The sequence below is a fragment of the Myotis daubentonii genome, chromosome 1 (genome assembly GCF_963259705.1).
Source record: "Myotis daubentonii chromosome 1, mMyoDau2.1, whole genome shotgun sequence".
Taxonomy (NCBI): Eukaryota; Metazoa; Chordata; class Mammalia; order Chiroptera; family Vespertilionidae; genus Myotis; species Myotis daubentonii.
This window is the reverse complement of record NC_081840.1, coordinates 121570376-121596108: the sequence shown is the minus strand read 5'-3', so window position 1 is coordinate 121596108 and position 25733 is coordinate 121570376.

Sequence of the window (25733 nt, the reverse complement as noted above, 5' to 3'; positions counted from 1 at the left end):
AGAGAAAGAGAAAGTAATGTGCATTACACATAGACTGACAAAATGATTTGCTTATAGTTCCAAGCTGGCATAGTAGAGAACAGCAGAGGAAAAAATGTCTCATCAGCATTTAAATAGCTGATCATATAACCAACCTGACAGGCCATTTGTAAGTGCACAGTACAGAGCAGAGCTGTAAGCTTTGGGGGCCATTCTGCCTTCACTTACACTTTTCATATTTCAACTGTACATAAGCACAAAAGAAAGGAAGTAAAATCATGACCTACTTCATTGCTTTATACCAGTGATTCTCAAGTGTGGAACCATAGGTGGCATTAGAAGTACAAATTTTCTGATCCTGCTACAGACCTACTGAATCAGAAACTGTAGTTTAGGCTCGGCAAGTGACTCTTGTGCAAAATCAAATTTCAGGACACTGCCTTCTACAATCAACATTGCTGTCTTAAAATTCCCAAAGATGTAATAGCCATGTGCATGCATTTTTAATTTTCTTAAAAGAGTTGTATAAATAATTTATAAAAAGAGAAAACAACACTGGCAAGATTAAATTAATTCAATTCTATTGTATGTATATACACAAACGTACACATATGATATGCAGTGCTTCTGGTAACTGTTTTAGCAATATAGTTATTACATTAGAAATGTGACTGTAGAGTGATAGATTGGGGGAAAAATTGCTTAGAAAATGCATACCCTGTTTAAAGTAGATTAAGTCTCTATGACCAAGATGATATTCCATTCAGTAAAATGCATTGCATGTGTTTATCCAATTTGCAATTGCATTTCCTGGTAATGGAAATTTCACTACTTTGTAAGGAAGCTCAGTGGATTGTTAGCCAATGCTCCTATGATGGGATGGGGGTGGGGGAGGCAGCTATATAACAAAATGCAGGCTAAACTTTAAAGGCATCTGAGAAGTGTGGAAGGAATGGGAACTAGATAAAGAAAGATTCCAGAAAAGAACATTTCTTAAGTGAGCACAAAATTTCCAGCAAACATTTTCCTTAGAGTATTTTATGATTCTAGATGAAGAATTCTGGTCCTCTGGTAAAAACAAACAAACAAGAAAACAAAAAACAAAACAAAAAAACAGTAGAATTTTAGTGGTTATTCTAAGCTGAAAAACTACAAATACAAGTACCCAAAACATACTATCATAATTGGTTTTTCCAAGGATAACACTCTGTTCTGAGCAATGGAGAGAATGGGAAATTAGGCCAGAAGCTTCTACAAGGCCAGGTAAACTTTTTGAGTAAACCAATGCTGATGGATATGGGGAATAGAAATAGGAGCAGCATAGAAAGGGAACTTTGCTCAAACAGAATGCTAGCTTTCCGGTTTTCTTTAGGAAAACAGAAAACAATTCCGAAACATGAAGAGATTTCATATAATGAATTAGATGCTCATAAAAGTGTTGAAAGAGCTAGATGAGTAAAGCTTAGAAATATACCTGCTAGAGTTAAGAAAATTTGATGTGGAGTTGCTAGGAGCTGCCTCTGATAATCCCATCTGCTGCAGCACAGAATGTGCAATTCCCAGGAAGGTGATGCAGAGATTGCTGGCAAAACCCATTTCTACCATGAGCCACAGCCCATTGCCACATTACCACTGCTGGACCTATAATGGTTTCTCCTTATCTGCTACATCCCACATTACACACACACTTCTTGTTGGTAAGTCCCAAACTGGAAATACACTGGAAAAGTGCCTTGAAAAGTGAGTTTCTAGGCTTCCAGCCTCTTTGATACTAGGAAGAGCCTAGAATGGAACAAGAAGAATGTTGAAATGTCAAGAATCTCTGGTACTCTCCACCTCTTAAAGTGATTTTTATTCTTATCCAACCTCCTAAACCATGGTTACATGGCATTATACCTCTGCCTAAAAAATATACTTATCCCTTTTATAAATGAAGATACACACCTTTTTTTCCAAAGAGGAAAGGCACATAGTTACACTCATCAGTATATAATCTAACTATCCTTGTAACTTGTATCCTTTTCTGGATAATGTAATTCTTCTAGTGCAGACATAATCTCACTTAGATACTGTGTAACCTAATGACCAAATAAGTATATAAAAATAAGTAACCTATAATTTGTATATATTTACCACTAATATTATTTATATGAAACTAGTGGCCTGGTGCACAAAATTTGTGCATGTTAAAAGGGAATTGATTAGAGGAAATATTTTAATATTATTGCCCACGGCTGGTCTAGTCTGCCTGGCCCAATTTGCATATTTCTCTTTTATTAGTATAGACTAGAGGCCCGGTGCATGAAATTTATGCACAGGGGTAGGGGGTGTGTTCCTCAGCCCAGCCTGCACCTTCTCCAATCTGAGACTCCTCTAGGGATGTCTGACTGCCCGTTTTGGCCCAATCCCAGTGGGCCTAAATGGGCAGTAGGACATCCCTCTCATAATCCAGGATTGCTGGCTCCCAACCACTCGTCTACCTGCCTGCCTGATTGCCCCTAACCACTCCCCTGCCATCCTGATTGATGCCTAACTGCTCCCCTGCAGGCCCGATTGCCCAGAACTGCCTTCTCCTGCTGGCTTGGTCACCCCTAACTGCCCTCCCTGGCAGGCCTGGTTGCCCCTAACTGTCCTCCTCTGCCAGCCTGATCACCCCTAACTGCCCTCTCCTGCTGCCATCTTGTGGTGGCAATCTTGTGTGTTGGGGTGACGGTCAATTTGCATATTATTCTTTTATTATATAGGATAGGATAGAGATATAGATATACATGTGAATTCTAAGTTTCACTCTATAGCAATTTTTTTATCCTAAAATAAAAAGTAGTTATTAATATTTAAATCTTTGCTTAAGTGAAAACTTCTCAATTAAATATATTGGTCTAGTTAATAAAATAATAGTGGGAAACTAAATTAGGAAAAGCCAAATATCAAGTATGATAACATTTCCATTTAACCGTTAATGCACACTGTTATACTTAAAAGTGCTTAGTATTAAAAAATGATCTGCACTCTGATCATGGGACAATTTTTACAATGATATATTTTATTACTCTAGATGGAATGATTTCTTAGTGAGTGTAAAGAGAATAACTTTGTAAAAAGAGATGTACTCTTTGTGAATCTCTTTTATTGTCTTCAAATACAATTGCTTGATTAAAAAAAATGACTTAATGCCCCAGCTGGTTTGGCTCAGTTGATAGAGTGTCAGCTCAAGGACTGAAGCGTCCTGAGTTTGATTCCGGTCAAGGGCATGAATCTTGGTTGCAGGCTCCATCCCTGGCCCTGGTTGGGTGGGTGCAGAGTGCAGGAGGCAACCAATCAATATGTCTTTCTCACATAGATGTTTTTCTCTCTGTCTCTCCCCCTCCTTTTCACTCTCTAAAAGCCAATAGAAAAATATCCTCAGATGAGGATTAACAATAACAACAAAAAAGGATTTATTTTTCTTTGTGTGGACTGAAGCTCTGGTCCTCGGTGGAAACAGCCTCAACTCTGCCTGCTAAAGCAAGATCAGGAGCCCAAGGTGGAGGTAGGTAGAAACAAAAGGGGAAAAAAGATAGTGCACTGTAGCTTGTAAGGAGTCTTGGGACAAGACAAGCAAAACTACAATCATCAGTTTCTACTGAAAAGGTATGTTTCATATAATATGGCTGCTCTTGTGAACCTCTGCCCTAACCTTTTAACTATCTTCCTAATCAAAGTGTGCTGTCCAGGATTATATTTCTTTAGGAAAACCATATTGAGGCTGTTTTCTATTTTAACAAAATCTATCCATTGCATATCTGAGTCACAAAATTTTTAGAAGAGTGTCAAATTACAACACTTTTAAATATATAAGAATTAAGTAAATAAATATAAATAACTGCCTTTTGATATCTAAGAGGTAAAAGAAGATAAAGCATATATATTATATATACTAATATATATATATATATATATATATATATATATATATATATATATACACACACACATATATACATATACATGTATTAGTATATATAAGTATATATACTAGAGGCCCGGTACATGAAATTCATGCACTCAGCGGGGAGGGGCGTTCCTCAGCCCAGCCTGCACCTTCTCGCAGTCTGGGAGCCCTTGGGGGATGTCCAACTGATGTCTTAGGCCCAGCATAAGCTGTTATTTGGACATCCTTAGTGCTGCCGCAGAGGCGGGAGAGGCTCCTGCCACCGCTGCTATGCTCACCAGATATGAGCTTGGATCAGGGCTTCTGGCTGAGCAGCGCTCTCCCTGTGAGAGTGCACTGACCACCAGGGGGAAGCTCCTGCATTGAGCGTCTGCCTCCTGGTGGTCAGTGTGCATCATAGCAACCAGTTGTTCTGCTGTTCGGTCTATTTGCATATTAGCCTTTTATTATATAGGAAATATATATTTAACAATCCAATAATGAAATTTTAATGCACTTCTTCAAATTTCAAGCACATGTTATATTGCTTTGATATTAGAAAACTGACTTTTGGGGAAATTTAATTGCTCTTGAAATAAAAAGAACTGGGTTCAAATCTTGGACACATACTGGCCCTGTGACCTTGGACAAGCAAAGCATATGTCTTAGTTTCTTCACAAAAATCTAAAAATTGCAAGAACAGTACAAGTCACATATTTCTTTCACACTTGTTTTGAAAAACAAATGACAAAATGATATCTGAAATTACTTGGCAAAACTACAAAGCATCTTTGGATATGGGATCCTTAGACAAAGTGATACTATGCAGCATATGTGAGATGCAACAATTAGGAAAAATTATACAAACAGTATGCTTAGAATCCAATGTCATGTATTCTAGCTTCATTAATTTGTGCTTTTCTGTGATGTGAAAAGTGCCTGTCTGCCAATGAAGAATAGTGAAAAAAATTCCACTGATTTTGAAATAGGCAGCTCCGGAATTGACATCTTCACTATAAAATTGTAAAACAGATATTCTCTAATAACCCATCAGGCCTTCACCAAGTTCCTCAAACAGGCTAGTCTGGGCCACAGTGTGTTCTCATTATCCAAGAAGGCTGCCGAGCATTTTGTTCACAGTTCAAAGTGTCGCAAAGTACACTCTTGCAGCTTTGGCTCAAAAAATATTCCCGAAAAGAACATCCTAACTTTTCTCTTGTTTTCTGTCATCTCTTGCTTTAAAAAATGTGTTCTCACTAAATATGGAGCAGAAACAGAAGAATATATATAATCTATGTGTAGAGTATCCTCCTATCTAATAAAGAGAAACATGGTAATTAGCCATCGACTGCTACCCTTCCCATTGGCTAATCATGGCGATATGCAAATTAACTGCCAGCCAAGATGGTGGTTAACTGCCAACAAAGATGGCAGTTAATTTGCATACACAGCCGCAATGCTAGGAGGCGCAAGGGGAAGGACTGAAGAATGGTGATCTGCAACCCAGGCGGCAGGCAAGAGCTGGGGGGTGGGCAAAGGCCACCTTTAGCCGGTGATTGCCATCGGAAAGCCGGTTGGGGTTGCTGGCTGACCTGCGCCCACGATTGGAGGGCAGGAGGGCCGGGGCACAGGCGAGGCCGCAACCCCGGATGGCCTGCACCTAGTGATCGCCATGGCGATTGGAGGGCGGGAGGGCTTGCACCCCGCTATCGGAGGGCAGGAGGGCCGGGGGGCAGGCCAGGGGGCAACCCCAAACTCCCCGGGCTGGCGGCTGGTCTGTGGCCCCGAGATCGCCATGGCAATCGGAGTGTGGGAGGGCCGGGGCACAGGTCAGGCCACAACCCCAGACGCCCAGGGGGCCAGGGTTGCCAGCTGGCCTGCGCCCAGCGATTGCCATAGCGATCAGAGGGCAGGAGGGCCGGGGTACAGGCCAGGCGGCAACCCGGATCCCCCAGAAGCCACCTGCCCACGCCCATGTGCAGCAGCAGAAACCGACAGCCCGAGCCCGTGTGCAGCCTCTGAAACCGCCTGCCCACAGCATGTGCAGCCACAGACACTACCTGCTCACGCCTGTGTACAGCCACAGAAGCCGCCTGCTGCCGCCTGTGACCTGATCCGTCCCGGGTTGCAGGCCCGTGCCTGTGTGCGGCTGCAGAAGCCACCAGCCCTGCCCCTGTGTGCCTGCAGAAGCCACCAGCCCTGCTCGTGTGTGGCTGCAGAAGCCACCAGCCCGTGCCTGTGTGCAGCCGCAGAAGCCGCCTGCCTGCCTCATCCCACTATGATCCACTGACTTATGAGGCCAGAGAGCAAGGAGAACTTCCGCCCCTCAGTCAAAGTGGGGAGCGGAGGACACGGCCACCCCTCCTAAAGTCGCCAAAGGACAGGACCTAACCTAAGCCACATCCTCTGAGACAGCCGGGCAGGCACCACTGACCCTCTCTGCAGGCCAGGTCCCCCTGCCCCTTCTGCTGTCCCTGCACAGCTCCCATAGCTCCCCACTGGCTGAGTCAGGCACAATAGGTTTGCAGCCACAGGGGCGATTTAGCAGCTAATGAAAAATGCAAGAACGAACAAATGAAGCAGCTACTGCAGTGGGGAAAAGACGTTCATCAAATTCGTTGTCTCTGAGAAACTGAGGCAGCCAGCACAGGCCCCTGCACAGGATGAGGCTTCTGCTTCTAAAGAAACGTCCTGGGGTTAGAGGTGAGGGGGTGCTGCCTTTCCCATCTCAGAGCTCTAGGAGGAGCCTGTGCTCCCCCTCCTGGTATTCTAACACCCAGATACCCCTCCCCAGTCCAGGCAGGAATGTTCCACGCTGACCACCTCCAGAAAGCAGAGAACAAAGAGGCACTTCTTGACTTCAGGCCTCTAAACCAGTGGTTCTCAACCTTGGCTGCACATTAGAATCACCTGGGAATCTTTTTAAAATCCTGATTTCTGGGCCTCATCCTCTGGAAATTCTGTTTCTTTGTTATGGGGTAGAGCCACAACATTACTAACAAAGAAACAGAATTTCCAGAGGATGAGGCCCAGAAATCAGGATTTTGAAAAGATTCCTAGGTGATTCTAATGTGCAGCCAAGGTTGAGAACCACTGCTCTAAACAGACTTGACCACTGCAGGCAAAGACCTGCAGCTGAGAGTGGGCAGGTTCTGGGTGTTGAGGTCCAGAGCGTGGAAGGCCTCCTGGGGGAGCAGTGGATCTGGAAGCCTGTGTGCCGGGTCAGAGACACGCCTGCCTCCCACCCTCCCCTCCCCTGCACATAGACGTGCCTGGACTGGGGTGAGGAGGAGGAGAAGGAGAACTAGAGGGAAGGAACTCTGAGTGTTTGTTGGCGGCCATGTAAAAAGGACTGTGACCCTCCCCTCCCACTGAGTCACTCCCTAAGGCAGCAGGAGATGGGGGGTCTGAGAGCAGCCACAAGCATTGTGGCTGTGACCCAGGCACCAAGATGGTGCCCGTGAAACGGGGCTGAGGAGGGGTCAGAGGACCTCACCCCAGAAAGCCCAATAGCTCTTTGTGTGAGAGAGAGAAGGTGGCAGGGAGTGAGGGAGAGAGCACATTGGACTCAAGAGGCCTCAAGGCCCAGATGAGGAGAATATACCAGGGATCAGCATGGACTTGAGCTCTGAGGTGAGGGTCAAGGGCAGCTGGGTGGGGGCCAGCCCTGACAGAAGACTGAGGTCCAGATATTCTTGACCCTGCTCGGTTCTTTGGCACCTCTGCCTGAGATATAAACTGTCTGACATGGAAGCATAACTCCAGAGAAGGGGGTGGGGAACCTAAGTTAAATAATATTTTGTTTTTGTTTTTTCACTTGGCAGAATGGGGCCTGAAGTTGAAGTTAGGTTTGGTTACTAAACAATAAAGAAAGCAACATTTTTCGCACACCCGACTGTGTGGTCTGATTTTGCTGCTGCCTATAAACCGAGAAAAAGTTGTAAAATGAAGTACTAATCTCTAGGGTTTAGGTCAGACTGAGGAGTAGTGCCACTCAGCCAGAAGCTGGCTCATGGCTGGTCAGTGCAGAGGTGGTGGCAGGAGCCTCTCCCACCTCCGTGGCAGCACTAAGATTGTCCAACTAACAGTTTAGGCCCGACCCTTGAGGGCCTAAGCCTTTAGTCGGACATCCCCCGAGGGCTCCCTGGCTGCCAGAAGGATGTCTGACTGCAAGCTTAGGCCTGATCCCCTGGGGAGTGGGCCTAAGTCAACAGGTGGACATCCCCCAAGGGGTCCTGGACTGGGAATGGGTGCAGGCCGGGCTGAGGGATGCACCCTTCCCCCTGCTCCCCGAGTGCACAAATTTTGTGCACCGGGCCTCTAGTATGTAATAAAAGCATAGTATGCAAATTGTCCCCTCGACCAGGAGTTGTCAGGGAGTTTGACCAGAGGACGGGGCTGGCCGAGGGAAGGGAGAGAAGCCCCAGCAACGGCAGGTGGCTGGGGGAAGGGAGGGAGGCCCAGAATTTCATGCACTGGGCCTCTAGTTAAAAATAATGAGTGAATACATGCAAAGTGCTTAGCCCAGTGCTTGCCAAATAGTAAATGCTGAGAAGGTGACTAATATTATCAATTAAAAAAAATATTAAGTGTAGTATTTTCAGAACTAAAAAAATAGGTTAAAATATAAAGTGATACAGATACATTAGAACTTCTTCTGTCCTATTCATTCTTACCCATTCTCCATGGAAACTGCTATCCTGAATTCAGTATGATTTATTCATATGCAGATTTTTGTTGAGGTAGTTGATTTTTAAATATGCACATAATCTATTAAATCTAGATAAAAACAAATATTAATTCATAAAAATGAATAATCCTTAGACATAGATTCAGAATTTGATCATACTACTCAATAGTAATAATAATATTAGAAGTAATTATGATGTCTAAAGTTTGTTATTTCTTAGCTATGTTTCAGTTACTTCTAGGTGCTTTAACACACTTCTCACACCAACTCTGTGATGTAAGGTCTATTATTGTGCCATTTTACTGATATTGTAAAAGAAATTTAGAGACATTTAATATCTTAGCAAAAAATAGAGTCTTCACTGGAACCCTGGAGTTCTGCTCACTAATCACTCCTCCAGGCTGCTTCTCCATAAAACAAATGAAGAGACAATTTCCTCAGTTGGTCTTTACTCTCCATGCTTCAGTGCTATATTCCAGGATTCAGTGGAAAATTGAATAAAACAGTGATTTTTGAGGTGCCACTATTCATTGACCATAATTTATTACTACTGCAGTGCCCCAGAAATTTTAAGAACTATCCTCACACCTCCAGTAGTAAAAGTCAATCACACTTCCTTGCCAAGAAACAAACCCCCCAGGAACTGTGCCAACTTTACCAAAATTAATAATATGTTGTATTATCTCTATATCTCTTCCCTTGGCTCTTACCTAAGAAGTACACCTAGTCCATCCAAAAAATGATGTTTTAATTGGCTCAGGATTAAACTAGTTCCTATTTTAGTGGAAGGACTCAGTCTCCTTCTTCCTCCATGAATTGGTTTCTCACCAAGGTCTTCTGCTTCCATATAGAAGCAAAGTCTGTATGGCCACATGACCATAGATTTATAACTCCTTTTTATAATCAAGGTTCTTGAAAGAAATAGACACTTCTTTTTATCTGTTTATTCAATTGATCTTCATCACATAACTGCTTTACAACTGCTATTATGATAATTATCTAAATTATTATATAAGAACTATTTAGTTAGTAACTAAATACTCCCTACCTGTCATATTAATTTTTTAATAAATCTTTATTGTTCAGATTATTACAGTTGTTCCTCTTTTTTCCCCCCATAGCTCCCCTCCACCCAGTTCCCACCCCACCCTCTACCCTTACCCCCCCACTGTCCTCATCCATAGGTGTAAGATTTTTGTCCAGACTCTTCCCACACCCTCTACCCCCCTTCCCCTGAGAATTGTCAGTCCACTCCCTTTCTATGCCCCTGATTCTATTATAATCACTAGTTTACTCTGTTCATCAGATTTTTTATTCACTTGATTTTTAGATTAACTTGTTAATAGATATGTATTTGTTGTTCATAATTTGTACCTTTACCTCTTTCTTCTTCCTCTTCTTAAAGAATACCTTTCAGCATTTTATATAATACTGGTGAAGCAGGGGGTCCCTAGGAGGTGAGGACGACGGAGACCCAATGCACTAGGGCGTCTGCATGCACGACTCCGAGGACCAGGTTCAGTGATGCAGATCCATTTTATTGTGGAACTACAGGGGTATATATAGCATGAGGGGACCAATCAGAGGGAGACACGTTGCTATAGGCGACCAATGGCTGAAAGGCTGAGGTACTGTGCACGTGGCTCTAGGAGTTAGTTCAGGCGGGCGTTGCTACTTCCTGGTGTGCCGAGGAAGCATGTCATGGTGGAGTGTGCTCACACCATTGCATCAGCCGCAGCGCTGAGACATACTTCCCGAGCTCTACGTATATCTCCCCCTTCCTTTCTAATTAGCGCCAAAACAAAGGAGTTGTCACTACTCAGAAGGAGATAGAAGGGTGGCCTTATAGACGAATAAAAGGAGTAACAGAGGCACGTGTCACTGGAAACTGGGTACTGTCTACAGCAACTGGCATGAGAATGCCAGGGTGAGGTATCACAGTCCACAGTCCTTATCTGTGTGCACCCGTGCTATTAGCTGTGATGATAGCACACATTAATAAGAATAACATTCCTGCCGACGGGTTCCCCGCTGGTGCCATACGCTCGGCTTGGTCTTGTAGAGCCTTGATTTCACCCCAGGTGATGGGGTGGGCTCGTCGGTGTCTAGGTCATCTCCGCTGTCGGGGCTGGTTCTCTTCTATGGTCAGGTCCTCCATTTCCTCCATGGGGGGCAATGGTGGTGATCTACGGCTCATCGTTGATGGTGTAGGGTTTGACGTCATGAGCAGGGATCCACGCGGGACTTTTGTCGCCTTCTGGAAAAATACAAGCAAACCCTCTCCCCTGGGTTAAGAGCGGGTTGGGGCCTTTCCAGGCTCCAGTGAGTGGGTCTCTCCACCGGACCAAAGGAAGAGGTGTTGGTATGTCCCGGAGTCCTCCCCAATGTTTATACATAGGGGTTAATCCATGCTCATCAAAATGAAAATAATTGAGGATAGTTAAGGCTTGGGTTAGCAGTGTATGAGGATTTCTCCCTATCACTCCCCCTTTTTCTTTAATCAGTTGGGCCTTGAGTTCCCTGTGTAGTCTTTCAATAATTGCCTGTCCCTGGGGGTTATTGGGGATGCCCATGGTATGCTTGATGTCGTGTGATTTTAAGAAGTCTTGAAATAGAGTGCTGGTGTAGCATGGCCCATTGTCAGTTTTTACTTCCCACGGGAATCCAAGGATGAGAAAGGCAGCCTTGAAGGTGGCAATGCTATGTTTGGCTTTTTCCCCTGTTTGGGCCTGGGCGAACGTAGCTCCTGAGCAAGTATATATGACTGTGTGGACATATTTCAATTTGCCAAATGCTGGGACATGCGTGACATCCACTTGCCATATGGCATTGGGCTGTAATCTTCAGGGATTGGCCCCTCTGGGTTGTAAAGGCCCAAGGGGTAGTAGAAGGCCTCAGAATCGGCAAGCACGTATGAGGTGCTTGCACTGAGCTAGAGGCAGATGGTGGAAGAGCTTATGGAGAGAGGAGGCTGACATATAAAATTTGGTGTGTAGGAGTCTGGCCTCTTCTATGGGTGGTAGAGTAAGAACTAGCTTGTCCGCTTCTGCGTTGCCTAGGGAAAGTGGGCCTGGTTGGCCAGTATGAGACCGTAAGTGTTGTATATACCAGGGTTGTTTACAGTTCTCTAGGATGTCCTTTAGGAGTTAGAGGTTCTGATCTAGCGGGGCATCTTTAACTCTTAAGGTGGAATACCCTATATTTTTTGCCGTATGCACCGCGTAAGCACTATCTGAGAATAAATTGACTGGACTATTTTGACAGTAGAGAAGGGCGTATATTATAGCTCTGAGTTCTCCTACTTGTGATGAGCCTTGATAAGTATATCTAAGATAAGTGAGGTTGGTGGAAGTTTTAGGGGACTTTATTATTGCTTCACAGTAATGTTTCCGCGCGTCGGTGAAGGAGCAGGGTGCCCCAGGGATAGGTTTACCAGAGGGGCGTACCAGACCTAGTGTCTCTAACGGTACCTTTTGGAGGGTTTGGAGGAGCCTATGACTGGGTAGGTGATTATCTACCTGCCCTGGGTAGTTTAGGAGAAGTAACTGTGTTTCTAGATCTGTGGTTAATAGATGAGAGATTTGTTCCTGCTTTGGGCGCCAGATGAAGCAGGGGGTCCCTCGGGGGTGAGGAAGACGGAGCCCCAACACGCTCTGGTGTCTGCATGCACGACTCCGGGGACCAGGTTCAGTGACGCAGATCCATTTTATTGTGGAACTACAGGAGTATATATAGCATGAGGGGACCAATCAGAAGGAGACACGTTGCTATAGGTGACCAATCAGAGGGAAACACATTGGTATAGGCGACCAATGGCTGAAAGGCTGGGGTGCTGTGCACGTGGCCCTAGGAGTTAGTTCAGGCGGGCGTTGCTACTTCCTGGTGTGCCGAGGAAGCATGTCATGGTGGAGTGTGCTCACACCATTGCATCAGCCGCAGCACTGAGACATACTTCCTGAGCTCTACTACATACTGGTTTGGTGGTGATGAGCTCCTTTAGCTTTTTCTTATCTCTGAAGCTCTTTATCTGACCTTCAATTCCGAATGATAGTTTTGCTGGGTAAAGCAATCTTGGTTGTAGGTTCTTGCTATTCATCATTTGAATATTTCTTGCCACTCCCTTCTGGCCTGCATAGTTTCTGTTGAGAAATAAGCTGACAATCGGATGGGTACTCCTGTGTAGGTAACTGTTTTTCTCTTGCTTTTACGATTCTCTCTTTGTCTTTTGCTCTTGGCATTTTGATTATGATGTGCCTTGGTGTGGTCCTCTTTGGATTCCTTTTGTTTCTGGTTCTCTGTGTTTCCTGGACTTGTAAGTCTATTTCTTTCACCAGGTAGGGGAAGTTTTCTGTAATTATTTCTTCAAATAGGTTTTCAATATCTTGCTCTCTCTCTCTTAATTCAGATGTTGCTGCACTTGAATGTCCCAGAAGCGCCTTACACTATCTTCATATTTTTGGTTTTTTTTTTTCTTTTTGCTCTTTCAGTTGGGTGTTTTTTGCTTCTTTGTATTTCAAATCTTTGACTTGATTCTTGTGATCCTCTAGTCTGCTATTGGATCTCTGTATATTATTCTTTATTTCAGTCAGTGTATGCTTAATTTCTAGTTGGTCCTTTTTCATATCCTTGAGGGTCTCACTAAATTTATCTGCGGTTTCTAGAAAATTCTTTAAAAACCTTATAACCATGGTTTTGAACTCTATATCCAGTCATTTGCTTTCCTCCATTTCTGTCATTTGTGACCTGTTTCTTTGTCTCTGTATTTTGGCTGCTTCTTTGTGTTGACAGAGTGGCTTTGTGTGCTAGGTGTCCTATAGGGCCCAGTGGCTCAGCCTCCCCAATTACCTGAGGTGGACACTCTTGGTACTTCCCTTTCTGGGTTGTATGCACAGTCTTGTTGTAATTAAGCCTTGACTGTTGTTGGTATCACTGGGAGAAATTGACCTCCAGGCCAACTGGCTGTGAGAATCAGCTGTATCTACGGTGGGAGAACTTCTGTGCTGGAGACACCCTTATGGGGCAAGACTTGCTTCAGTGGGGCTTTGGTGCTCACTGAGTCTGCCCCCTGAGTGTGTCCCTTATGGATCTGAGGAGATGTAATCTGGATGGTCCCACTCTGACCACTGGGTACACTGGCTCTTGGATCTCTAAGGACATGCTGTTTAGCCTCTGCCTGAGGCTACCTAGCATGAGCTACGGAGAGACCTGCAGATTCCTCTTCCTTGTTTGGGGTTTGGAGGTGCCCAGACGAGGCCCAGTATAAGCTGCTGTGGGGCCTTGGGCCTTCTTTTGGATGTTCTGGGTCTCTTTGACCCAGCTGCAGTTTTTTAGGTAATTTTCAGGTTGTAAAGGGCCAGGGCATTCATATGCAAAAGCCTCTGTACACAGTTTGGGTGGGGCGGGGTCTCAGGGAATCAACAGGTTGGAGCAAATATCTATGGCTGATTCTCAGCACTGCCCTAAGAGGCCCCGGGTCTCAGTGTTTCATGGTAATCGCTGCAAGCACCTCTGAGAGAAAGCCACTCTCAAGTTCCGCCTGATGCAGTTTCTCCCTGTATGAGTCTGGGTCCCCAGAGACTCACCCTGAACTGGAGTTCAGAGCAGTCAGGAGCTTGTGTCTTCCTCCCGATTGAAAAAGACAACCACATCCTCAGTTGCCAACCCTTTGCGTGCTTGCCTCCAAACCTCTGCACTTTATTTCTGCACCTCCTCTGAGTGTCAGTGTGCTTTTCTCTTTCCTTCCAGTTGTTGAGTTTCCACTCAGCCAGCCTTCCTGTGGTTCTGGATGATGTCCGTTTTGTCTTTTAGTTGTAGTTTTGAAGTGGTTATGCAAGGCAGCAATTTCAGGTGTTTACCTTTGCCGCCATCTTGGTTTCTCTTCTGTCATATTAATTTTATCTTGTTTCTAAAACACCAATATAGAGTTATGTCTTAAGTGCTTTATGAATATTAACTCCTGTAATCTTCATAACAATGTTATGAGATATATATTATTACCATCCTCCTTTATAAATGAAGAAATACAGGGAAATTAAGTAACTCACCTAAGATCAGACAGTTAGCAAGGGGCAGAACTAGAATTTGAATGCAATCATCTAATTCCACAGCACCAACATCTATTTCAATTGCCTCTTAAAACTTAGCATTTTGTGACCTATTTTATATTTGTTCCATATATTTTATTTTATTATTTTTTAAATATATTTTATTGATTTCAGAGAGGAAGGGAGAGGGAGAGAGAAATAGAAAGATCAATGATGAAAGAGAATCATTGATCAGCTACTTCCTGCACGTCCCCTAGTGGGGATCGAACCCGCAACCTAAGCATGTGCTCTTGACCAGAATCAAACCTGGGACTTCCACTCTGCAGTCCAACATTCTATCCACTGAGCCAAACCAGCTAGGGCTATTCCATATATTTTAAACACAATCATTAAAAAATACAGATAAACAGATATTCTCTTTCTCCCTTTCTCCATCTCCTAGAGATAAGTAAACACTCTCCTGAATATGGCATCTGACATTTCTCCCTTGGTTTTATATTACCAAGTATGTAAGTATCCATAAAATGTGCTATATATAAATACTATCATATATTTTGCAATTTCTTTTTATTAATGTTCTCATGATTTATACATTATAACCCCTGTATTTCTAATATTCACTGCTATATCATTTCTGCAGTACCATAACCTATTATTTTATTTTACTGCCTAATTTAATTTGTTGTGCCAATGTGTGCTTTTTCAAAAAAATCCTCACCCAAGGATATGTTTGTATTGATTTTGAGAGAGAGAGAGAGAGAGAGAGAGAGAGAGAGAGAGAAGAAAGAGAGAAAGGGGTGGAGAAAGAGGGAGAAAGAAACATTGATGTGAGAGAGCCCATGTTTCATGGATGTCTTAAAGACACATCTGTCATATTTGCTTTTATCCCCAAAACACAAATTCACAATGAATAGTAATACCTTTTTGTATTAATAAATAAATAAATAAATAATATTTATACTGCTGATATATCTGAGTTCTTAGAAAATTTGCAGTTCAGCATTGTGGAATTTATTACATAAAATGAATCCCTGAAACATTGCTGCCAAAGCACTGCCAAGTGAACACGAAGAGGGCAATTATGCTCCTGATAAGCAACATAAGTGACTTAAGTACCTATTGAAACACTTTGCAAGCACAATGTCACAATGACATTTGTGTTTGGGACATCAACAGATACATCACATGGTAAGAGATGAACTGATGTCTTGAAATAAAATTAGTGCACTCAGGGAAGTTAAAAGATAGAAATGCCATTAGACTATTTAGGCTGCTGCCAATGAAAGCATTGTGGAAAAAATTACTAGTTAGTCATCCATCAATTCACCAACAAATGTACACATGTACGCAAGCAGTATCTACAAACTCAAAGTGCACTGTACAAAATCTTTAGTAACATCATGGTCTTTTAGTGCTAGAAATAGAATATTCTACTTGGTTTAAATTATACAGATTCAGTACAAAACATTACCTGAATTCTATAGCTAATTCTGCCATGCAATTCATATTAAAAACAGAGATATGGAAACTCCCCCCCTTTTTTTTTTATTTTGTTAAACTTGTATAATTTACTGTCAAAAATTTTTGAGAACAGTATAATACTGATCCTTACCACAAAGCTTCATTGGGGAAGAATAAAGCTGGGCAAACTTGTATCTAGACAATGTAGTGTCTTGGCAATGAAACATTCTCTTATTCATTCAGTCAAAGAGGTTGAGAAATGTTCAGAGACATCAAATTGTCTCCATCTCTACCTTGTTTTTTATGTAGCTCACATTATTAATAAGAAAAACATGGTCTCATTACATTCTATCAAGAACACTTATATAAAAAAACTGGAGCCCTAACTGTTTTGGCTCAGTGGATAGAGTATTGGCCTGAAGACTGAAGGGTCCCAGGTTCGATTCCAGTCAAGGGCATGTACCTTGCTTGCAGGCACATCCCCAGTAGGAGGTGTGCAAGAGGCAGATGATCGATGTTTCTCATCAATGCTTCAAACTCTCTATCCCTCTCCCTCTCTGTAAAAAAAAACAAAAAAGAAAAAAAAATCAATAAAATATATTTTAAAAAAACCCTGGAGAATCCTGATATCCTATTAAACTATCCTTTATAATAAAAGCCTAATATGCTAAGTGTCTGGTCATCCAGTGACCAGTCGACTGTTAAACCAATCAAAGTGTAATATGCTAATGATATGATAAGGCCTCTCAACCACTCACTATGATGTGCACTGATCACTAGGGGGCAGTCGACTAGTCGACCAGTCGCTATGATGTGCACTGACCACCCAGGGGGCAGATGCTTTGACTGATAAGTTAGCTTGTTGCTGGGGTCCAGCCAATCAGGACTGAGCAAGATGGGCCAGACACTCCTTGGAGCCCTCCGGCAGTCCCTCCTCAGCTGGCCAACCTCCCGTGTCCCTCACTGGCTGGATGGCCCCGATTGGCCCTATTGGGATTGGGAAAGATGGGGCTGGACATACCCTGGAGCCCTCCCGTGGTCCCTTCCCAGCCCTGATTCTGCGCCAGTGGAGTCCCTTGGCCTGGCTTGTGCCCTCTCACAATTCGGGACCCCTCAGGGGATGTCAGAGACCCAGTTTCAGCCAATCCCACAGGCCATTACCCTCGGGAGGGTGCCAGGTGCAGGGCTCACGGCTGGTGAGTGCTGCTGCTATGGCAGTGCGAACCTCTCCTGATCCTGAGTGATTGGGTACAAGCCCGTGGCAGGTGCAGTGGGGCTGGGATAAGCGTGAGTGGCAGGTAGGAACTGAAGGAGGTGTTGGACTGCAGGTTTTGGCCAGATCCCCACAGGCCACCTAGAGGGACTCCACCTGTGCACAAATTCGTGCACTGGGCCTCTAGTAATTAAATATTAGAGAAAGGATTGTTCATAGGACATTGTAGGATTTATTCCAGGAATGAAATGCTGGTACAATATTCACAAATCAATAAACATGGTACATTACATGATCATATCAATAGATGCAGAAAAAGTCTTCAACAAAACCCAACACTCATTTTTGATAAAAACTCTCAGCAAAGTGAGAATAGAGGAATCGTACCTCAACATAATAAAGGCCATATATGACAAACCTACAGCCAACATCATACTCAATGAGCAAACTAAAATAATTTCCCCTAAAAACAGGAACAAGACAAGGATGTCCTTTTTCACCACTCTTATTCAACATAGCACTGAAAGTACTATTCCACAGTGATCAGACAAGACGAAGAAATAAAAGGCATCCAAATTGAAAAAGAGGAAGTAAAACTCCCATTATTAGAAAGTGACATGATATTGTATACAGAAAACCATAAAGACTCCACCAAAAAACTAATCTGCACTACTAATATGGTAATATGCAAATTGGTCGGGACACTGTCACAGTAAGGACTGATCAGCAGGCTGTGTGCACAGCAGGCGTGGGTGGGCGGGGACTTGCTGCATTGGGGATGGGGGTGGGGCCGTAGCAGAAAGGCCTCTCCATGCACCTGTGTCAGGGCCCCAGCCAGGGGTCCACAAGCATGTGGAGAGGCCTCTGCCCTGGGCCCGGCTGGGAGTTTGTAGGCCCGTGGTATGAAGGCCTCCAACACGACCCGGCCTGGGAGCGGGGCCATAGCGAGCACCTCCAGGTGCCTGCTCCAGGGGTCCGCAGGCCTCCCCCGGTTCTGGCCTATCTCTCTGGGGCAATCCATTGACCTGGATGAATGGGCAAGGCCTACCTCTTTGGATCAATGGATCACAGGGCTTCCGCAGTGTGACAGAGCACAGGACAGGCTGGGGGACCCACCCCCCCAACCCCAAGTGCATGAATTTCATGTACAAGGCCACTAGTAGATTTAATAATTCAGCAACATAGCAGAATACAAAATTAACACCCAGAAATCAATGGCATATTTATACACCAATAATGAAGTCTCAGAAAGGGAAACTAAACAGACAATCCCATTTACCATTGCAACAAAAAAATTAAGATACTTTAGAATAAAGTTAACCAAAGAGGTAAATGACTTCTGCTCAGAAAAATACAGGACATTGAAAAAAGTGATAGAGGAAGATATAAACAAGTAGAAGAATATACCATGTTCATGGATCAGTAGAATAAACATCATTAAAATATCTGTGCTACCTAACACAATCTATAGATTCAATGTAACCCCTATTAAAATACCAATGGCATACTTTACAGAACTAGAGCAAATACTTTAAAAAAAATGTATATAGAACCTAAAAAGAATCGGAATAGCTGTAGAATCTTAAGAAAGAAGAAAAAAGTTGGTGGGATCACAATACCAGTTATCAAGTTATACCACAAAGCCAGTGTAATCAAAACTACCTGGTACTGGCCCAAGAATAGGCATATGCATCGATGGAACAAAACAGAGAGCACAGAAATTGACCTAAGCCATTATGCTAAATTAATATTTGACAAAGAAGGCAAGAGCATACAGTAGTGTCAAGACACTTTCTTCAATAAATGGTGTTGGAAAAATTGGATGGATACAAAAAAAAAAAAAACTAGACCACTAACTTACACCATGCACAAGAATAAAGTCAAAATGGATAAAAGACTTAAATGTAAGTTGTGAAACCAAAAATATCTTATAAGAAACCATAGGCAGCAAAATCTCAGACATCTCTTATAGCAATATGCTTACTGATACATCTGCTAGGTCAGTGGTCAACAAAATGCGGCTCACGAGCCACATGCGGCCCTTTGGCCCCTTGAGTGTGGCTCTTCCACAAAATACCGACTTCTGCACATGGGCCACAAACTTTCAATTGCACTGTACATGCGCGCCCGCATGTGGTATTTTGTGGAAGAGTAACACTCAAGGGGCCAAAGAGCTACATGTGTCTCATGAGCCGCAGTTTGCCTACCACTGTCTAGGGAAAAGGAAACTAAGAATAAAATAAACAAATGGAACTACAAGAAAATAAAAAGCTTCTACACAGCAAAATAAACCATGAACAAAATGAAAATGGAGCCCACTGCATGGGAGAACATATTTGACAATGATACATCTGATAAAGGGTTAATATCCACAATATGTATTAGAAACTCATACAACTTAGCAAAAGGAAGACAAACAATCCAATTAAAAAATGGGCAAAGGGCCTAACTGCCATGGCTCAGTGGTTGAGCATTGACCTATGAACCAGGAAGTCAAGGTCATATTCCGTGTCAGGGCATATGGCCCGATTGTGGACTTGATCCCCAGTGTGGTATGTGCAAGAGGCAGCTTATCAATGATTCTTTCTCATCACTGATGCTTCTATCTCTCTCTCCCTCTCCTGATCTCTCTGAAATCCATAAAAAGATATTTTTCAAAAAATTGACACCTCTCCAAAATGAATATACAGATGGCCAAGAGACATATGAAAAATGCTTAAAGTCACTGATAATAAGAGAGATGCAAATTAAAATGACAATGTGATATCACCTCACATTTGTCATAATGGCTACCATCAATAAATCAACAAATGACAAGTGCTAGTGAGGATGTGGAGAAAAGGGAACCCTAGTACACTGCTGGTGGGAATGCAGACTGGTGCAGCCATTATGGGAAACAGTATGGAATTTCCTCAAAAAAAATTAAAAATGAAACTGCTATTTGACCCAGTGATCCAACTTCTAGGAATATATCTTAAGAAACCTTAAACACCAATAAGAAAGAATACATGCACTGCTATGTTCATAGAAGGGTAATTTACAGTAGCCAAGATCTGTAAATAGCCCAAGTACCCATCAGATAAATAGATAAAAAAGCTGTCATACATTTATACCATTAAATACTATGCAGCACTAAAAGAGAAGGATCTCTTACTCTTTGAGGCAACAGGGAGGGGGCCTGGACAGTATTATGCTAAGTGGAATAAGCCAGTCAGAGAAAGACAAATATTACATGATTCTCGTGGGTGGGATCTAATGAACAAAATATACTGATGAACAAAATAGATCCAGAGACACAGAAGCATGGAACAGATTGTTGAATCTCAGCAGGAAGGTGGAAGTGGTAGGTGGATGGGAAGAGATCAGCCAAAGAACTTGTATGCATATATGCAGAACCCATGACCATGGACAACAGGGTGGTGAAGGCCTGGGGTAAAGGGTTGGGCTGGGCTAAAAGGTGTCAAAGAGGATCTGCTAATTAATACTTTCAACAATAAAGATTTTAAAAAAAATGTCCAGTCAACAAATAGACAAATACAGGCAAAAAATGAAAGTAGACTACTTTCTTATACCATATAAAAATGGATTAAAGACTTGTATATGCAACAGAAAACCATAAAACTAGAAAAAAATATAGGCAGTAAACTCTCAGACATTGCTCTATTTTTACTTACATATCTCTTCAACCTCGGGAAAAACAAAAAACAAAACAAAAATAAAATAAAATAAAATAAAGTGACTGTATCAAACTCAAAAGTTTTTGCACAGCAAAGGAAACTATCAACAAATTAACAATACAACCTATCAAGTGCGAGAACATATTTGGCAATGATATATTTGATAAAGAGTTAATATAAAAAATTATAAAAACTCACACAACTTACACACACACAAAAAAAAACCCCACAAAAACACACAAATAAACAAAACACACACACAGATAATCCAATTAAAAAATGGTCAATGCACCTAAATAGACATGTTTCCAAAGAGGATTTACAGATGGCCAAGAGACTCAATATAACTAATCATCAAAAAATGCATATTAAGATCACAATCAGTTATTATCTCACACTATCAGAATGGCTTGCATCAATAAATCCACAAATTATAAGTGCTGGAGAAGATGTGGAGAAAAGAAATGCCTCATGCACTGTTGGTGGGTATGCAGATTGGTGCAGACACTGTAGAAAGCACAGCATGCATTTTCTTCAAAACATTAAAAATAGAACAGCCTTATGACCCAGCAATTCCATTTCTTGTAATATATCCAAAGAAACCTGCAACACTGATTCAAAAGAATACATGAACCACTGTGTTTATTGCAGTGGTACTTACAATAGCTAAGATTTGGAAGCAGCCTAACTGTACATCAGTGGATGAGTGAATAAAAAAAAAATTATGGTACATTTACACAATGGAATACCACTCAGCTGTAAAAAAGAAGGAAATCTTATCATTTGCACCAGCATGGATGGACATGGAAAGTATTATTCTAATTGAAATAAGAAAGACAAATACTGTATGATTTCACTTATATTTGGATTCTAATGAACAAAATCAAAACATACTGAAAGTTGTCAGAGAGGAAGGATAATGGGAGACTGGGTAAAAAAGTTGAAGGGATTAAGCAAAAAAACAGAAACAATAATACTTCATAGGCACTGACAACACTATGGTGATTACCAGAGGGTAAAGGAAGTGAGGGCAGATTGAGAAGGTTAAATGGGGTGTTAAATGGTAACAAAAGTTCACTAGACTTTGGATGGTGAACATACAGTACAATATACTGAATTGTACACTGGAAACATATAATTTTTTAACCAATGTAACCTCAATAAATTCAGTAAAAAGTAAATGAAAATAAATACATCACAGAAATTAATATGCTCACCTGATGACAATTAAATATATGCTATTTCCAAACTTGCCAGATGATATAAACTAGAATTAAAGAGTTAATTAGATAGTAACATTTTTAAGTAATTTTAAAATAAATAAATAGGTAACAAGTTTGAAGTGTAAAAAACTTAAAACTATTGGGTTTTATTGATATACATCCTATGAGAAAAATGTGTACAGTTTGCCTTCTTTATAGTGCCCGCTTATGGACTTCTAGTTCTATATATCCTGATTTAGGAGTATATGTCTTTATATTTCATAGAATGATTTGATAAACATTTTTCATACATTAATATAAAAAATAATCATTCCATAAAAATATAGAACGTTTTTATACATTAGGTTATACCTGTTAGGGTTGCTGTAGGAGGCCGAAAGTGGTAAAGAATTATGAATTTACTAGAGGCCCAGTGCATGAAATTCATGCACTAGCAGAGGGTCCCTCAGCTCTGCCTGTACCCTCTCACAGTCCGAGACTCCTTGCTCCTTACCACTGGCCTACTCATTGCTTCTTATCGCTTGGATCACTGCTTCTTAGCGCTCCCATGGAGGTGGGAGAGGCTCCTGCCACCACTGCTACACTTGCCAGCTATGAGCCCAGCTTCTGGCTGAGTGGAGCTCCCTCTGCAGGAGTGCACTGACCACCAGGGGGCAGCTCCTGCATTGAGCGTCTGCCCCTGGTGGTCAGTGCGCATCATAGTGTCCAGTCATTCTGGTCGTTTCGTTGTAACTGTTGCTTAGGCTTTTATTATGTAGACTAGAGGCCCAGTGCACAAAATTTGTGCACGGAGGGGTATCCCTCAGACCAGCCTGCACCCATTCCAAAATCTTGGACCCCTCAGGGGATGTCTGTCTGCCGGTTTAGGCCCAATCCCACAGGGGTCAGCAGACAGACATCCCTCTCACAATCCGGGACCACTGACTCCTGATTGCCCCTAACCTCTCTGCCTGCCTGCCTGATCACCATTAACTGCCTCTGCCTGCCTGTCAGCCTGATTTCCCCTAACTGCCCCCTGCCAGCTTGATCGCCTCTACCTCACCCCCTGCTGGCCTGATTGCCCCTAACCACCTCTGCTCAGCCCCCAGCCTAAGCCGCAGTCTGGCCTCCCTCTGCTGGAGGTGACGTGGCAGATCAGGAGAAGGCACTGCCCCCATCACCCCACTGCTGCTGCCACTGGCTGCCTGAGCCTTGGGCCGGCCCTCCCAGCGGCAGCTGCCATCTGCGTTTGCCTGAGCCTCAGGCAGCTGCTGCGGCTTTGTCCAGAAGATGTCCCGATGGTCTCCTCCTGAAAAAATCCACCCTAATTAGCAAATTACCCTTTTATTAGTGTAGATTAGATCATCTGGAAACCAAATGGGCTTAGCCCCAAAATGGCATTAGCACCCAGGTGTGGAGAGTCAGAGATTTTAAAGGGCTCTAGGTAGGCATTTTTGTTGGGGAATTATCTGGGTTGTCTGGATCTTGGGCAATTCTGCAGGGGAAAGCTACTGGTCTTAGCAAACAGAATGTGGTCTGAGCAAAAGGGAAGGTTGGTTGCAAGATGATCTAAGGTCAGTTTTTCAGGGGAGGGGATATCAATTCAATTATTTGATCAGACCTGACAATACCAATTTAGCTTGATGCGTTATAATGGTTGGTCAATTTAAATTTTCTTTAAGTATATTATATTTTGTATTTCATTCTAGATATATAATTTTGAATTATATAAACTCAACAATTAAGGCAAATACTAGTTACAATGCCAATATAGTGATAAAAACAATATGACATAATGTAATGGCCGATGGCTGTCTGCACAGTATGGAGCTGTCTGTGGTACTGGACTATTCCATTTCTTCACAGGCACTTGCCATAAGTGTGCATGACAACTGCTTTCATGAAGGTGAACAATGGAGTAACATTTTAATCCTTGCTCTAAAGGAAGGATTGGTCACCGAGAAAAATGACTTCAATCATTTTTTAAAAAATAAAAGGTGAATGAAATTGTACTACTTAGAGAATGGTCGTTTCTTACACTGTGGCATTTCGTTCAACCTACATCATTCTAAAAAAATAAAATAAAATGTATTGGAAAGCTCTTATGCTCCACATATTCTTAGAGTCCTCTCAATTCCAAAAGGAAGACTGTTATTATTGATTTTTTTTTTGTGTGTGTGGAAGAGTGATCTCATATCCTTTGGAACATAATCATTATAGATGACAAAAGGATATGAGGAATGACAAGATGCCTAATTTTTAATGTATTTTTCTATTCTGAATGAATCATTACTAGTACAATATAATATAGTACCGAGGGAAACTAAAATTGTAAATTCAAAAATAACCAACAGGTTTCCAGCTGCAAGATACATTATCTCTTTTTTATTCTCTCAAAAACATGTGAAATAGAAAAAGGCAGATATTGATAAATAAGAACATCACATTTCATAGAGAATGGCATTCACATAGCAGCATTAAATTAAATTAGAACTGTATTTTTCCTTTTTTTTTTTTAATGTGCCACAGTTATTCTTTCTCCTTCTATTTGAGGTTAATGTAATATTAAGGTGGAATAGTTATAGATGATCTCATCTACAAATGGCCTTAACTGCTATATAAAATTAGCATTGGAGGTTGTAAGATAATAGAAAATATGCACATGTTCCTAGCATAGAGCTCCTAAAACTCTTATAATTTCCTAAGTGGAGCACTAGTAGCATCTTTTGTTCTAATATTTGGTCTTTGACCCTTGTTCCTGACAGAGTTCTTTAATCCCCTGGAATTTCCTTGCTGATCGCTGTGGTTTTCATTCTAGTGAGGTGACATTTGGTGGGCTCCTGTATGGCAGTGGTCAGTGGAAAGACCATGCTATGATTAGAGGCTTTAAATTCCAGCTCCACCCACTCCCCAATTCTTCAGAGAGTGGAAAGGCGCTAAAAATAGAGTTAATCATTTGTCATGCCCAAGTGACCAAACCTCTATAAAAACCCTCGAAGTACAGGATTTGATGAGTTTACAGATTGGGAAACACACCCATGTACTGGGAGGGAGATACACCCCAAATCCTTGGGGACAGAACCTCTTATGCTTTGTATTCTCTCAGGCTTCCCCCATGTATATTTTTTAAATATGGTGGTTGGTTTGGTGTTTTTATTTTTTGTTTGTTTGTTTTTTGTGTTATTAACAGAGAGAGAGGGAGTGAGAGGAATAGAGAGATAGAAACATTGATGAGAGGGGACTATCTTGATTGGCTGCCTCCTGCATCCTCCTACTGAGACCAAGCCCACAACTCAGGCATGTGCCCTGGCCAGGAATTGAAGCAGCAACCTCTTGGTGCCTGGGTCAACACTCCACTCCTGGGGCACACCAGCTGGACACCCCTATGTGTCCTTTAATCTGTCTGTTCATCTGTACCCTTTATCATAACTTTTGTTATATAATGTACTAATAAATGCATTTCCCTGAATTCTGTGTGTTCTAGTAAATAATCAAATCCAGGGGGAGAAAATCATGGAAACCTCAGATTTGTAGTCAAGTTAAACAGAAATTGTGAG